The sequence below is a fragment of the Miscanthus floridulus genome, chromosome 6, assembly GCF_019320115.1.
Source record: "Miscanthus floridulus cultivar M001 chromosome 6, ASM1932011v1, whole genome shotgun sequence".
Classification (NCBI taxonomy): Eukaryota; Viridiplantae; Streptophyta; class Magnoliopsida; order Poales; family Poaceae; genus Miscanthus; species Miscanthus floridulus.
In genome coordinates this window covers 91,550,902-91,553,350 of record NC_089585.1, presented here as the reverse complement: position 1 = coordinate 91,553,350, position 2,449 = coordinate 91,550,902, and the positions used below count along the sequence as shown (strand labels likewise).

Below are 2,449 nucleotides of genomic sequence, written 5' to 3'. Positions count from 1 at the left end.
CAAAAAAATCAGGATAAAATTCAAGGTAGGCGTTATTGTCTTTAGCTAGCTTATGAACGGAAGCAAGACTTTTGGTTGCTGAGGGGACATGAAGGATATTTTTAAGAAAAAGATTACTGGTAGGGGTATGAACAACTGTATGACCAACATTACTAATTTGCATACCTGTGCCACTTGCGGTGTGCACTTGATCACGCCCATTATATCGATCTCGAACTGAAAGTTTCTCCAATTCGCCAGTCACATGATTTGTGGCTCCACTATCAGCATACCAATTTGTGTCAATGCCATAAGCTTCATTGGGTCGTCCATGGTACTGATCATCATCTTCATAGCGGAAGTAACATTGTTTAGCTTCATGATTGTCCTTCTTACAAATCTGACATGGTGTCTTCTTGTTATTCTGTACGTTGCTCCTTTGATTATTGGGATTGTTGCTATTTTGTCTCATGCGCCCTTGATTTGATCTGCCATTGCCACGACGACCTCCAGAACGACCACGACCTCCACGGCCTCTTGATGCTAAATTTGCTGAGGATTGGAACTGACCAGCCCCTTGATACATCTCGAGCCGAAGATCATATTCCATGAGAAGTGAGTACAACTCCGAGAGAGAAAGATCTCCTGACCGGCCCATCATAGAAGAGACAAAGGGGTGATAATCAAAATCTAAACCATTAAGAATATGAGCGATAACCTCATCATCATTGATGGTGACGCCTGCTGCGGCGAGTTCATCTTTAATGTTTTGCATCTTGTTGAAGTAAGCCGCGGTCGTAAGACTTCCCTTCTTGACGGTGGCGAGTTGCATGCGCAGGTTTGTAACCCGCGCTCTTGACTGAGCTGCAAACATAACCCCTAGAGCCTTCCATGCTTCAGCAGAGGTCGTTGCAGTCGCAATCCCGGCGAGAACTTCCTTCGAAACAGAGTTCACCAGATAGGAGAGGAGCTGTTGATCTTTGCTTACCCATGAGTCATGCTCTGGGTTGGGAATTTCTTGTTTCTTGTCATCAACGGTGGTCTCCATTGTTTGGCGCGGCTCAGGGACTGAACCGTCGAGGATGCCGAGTGCTTTGGCGCCTCGGACCGCCGGGAGAAATTGAGCTTTCCATAGAACAAAATTGTCCCGTGTAAGCTTTTCTGCCACCGGGGTTCCGAAGGGAGATCGATGATCTGGAGAGGAGGAGGATGACGCCATGGAATCGTCGATCTTCTGTCGCACGTCGCGTCGGCGCAGAGCTTCTGTCGCAGGGAGGTCTGTCGCGGGGAGGAGCGTCACGGCGGCAGGCGTCGCGGCCCCCTTGTCGCAAAGGTCTTCTGTGTCGCAGGGAGGAGCGTCACGATCAGCATCGTGGCTCCCTTGTCACGAACGAGATTTGTTTTGTGGATCTAATTTGGAAGAGGCTGCTCTGATTACCATGAAAGAATATGTGGTAACTATGGTTGCCTATCTTGGCTCACCATAGGCTCCATGTTTATATAGAACATGTTACAGATATAGTTGGTTTAAGTTAAGACTCCCGTGTAAATAGATTACAACTGTCCTATGTTTAAACTATCCTATCTATGGGAGTCCTAACCGAACCAGCTATGTACAACTCCAAGAATATCTCTAACACAACGTAGGCCACACAAATGCTTAAATTGCAGAGAAAAGAATAACCGTGCACTTGAGTGCACCGATGTACTCCCGGCCCTGATAGGAAGTAGTATATATATCTGGTACGAAACAGGATGTTCTAATTTGTTGTGGAATTCCATGCCTACGCACGGTTCACATTTGGATAACGATAGCACAAAAGTATGTATATATAATTTAAACTGCAGAAAAGTAGGAGTTATGCACCGAAGCTTGTCTGGGTAAGATATATATTAAAAAGTTAGTATCTGCATCTTCAGCTCATCCACCATCTAAATAGAAAGTCCATCGCATCATCTCCTGGGGAGAATACCATCACACCATCTTCGGATTTCCAATCATCCTTCAATTGATCCGTTGATCCATCATCGTACCTATATGATATGCATTGATGCAAATGCATAGATGTAAATAATCGACGATAGCCGAAATGCTTAGAAACCCGATCACGCCTCACAAGCTAACGAGCTAGTTCTAATGATGACCGTACTTAGGCTACATACCCATGTTGGCGAATAAGGCGTTATTTCCCAACAACCACTTTAGTTATATAAACCAATGTTGTTTCTTTATTCTATTCTATCAATTTAATCATTATTCGAAATTGGGCATCATTATCTATTTAGCAAGCTAATTCTTCCAGAGCTACAAAAATTACAGTGAGTACCTAATATTGCTCGGAACCTACTACAAAAATTTCAGATCCAATACTATTACCAATTTATCACAATAATTCCTACCAGTTTATATTTTTACAATATTAAGTATCTCAATTTAATTATATAGCTTTCAAGAATATTATCAAACTAT

The 2,449-nt window shown here is 43.3% G+C and overlaps 1 non-coding gene across 1 annotated transcript; it reads right to left on the bottom strand.

Moving 5' to 3' along the window:
* Positions 1 to 576: 576 nt before the first annotated feature.
* LOC136462084 (small nucleolar RNA Z247) lies at positions 577 to 715 on the bottom strand. Its single transcript, XR_010760605.1, has one exon. It is a non-coding gene; the product is annotated as a small nucleolar RNA Z247 (small nucleolar RNA).
* Between the last annotated feature and the right edge of the window lie 1,734 nt (positions 716 to 2,449).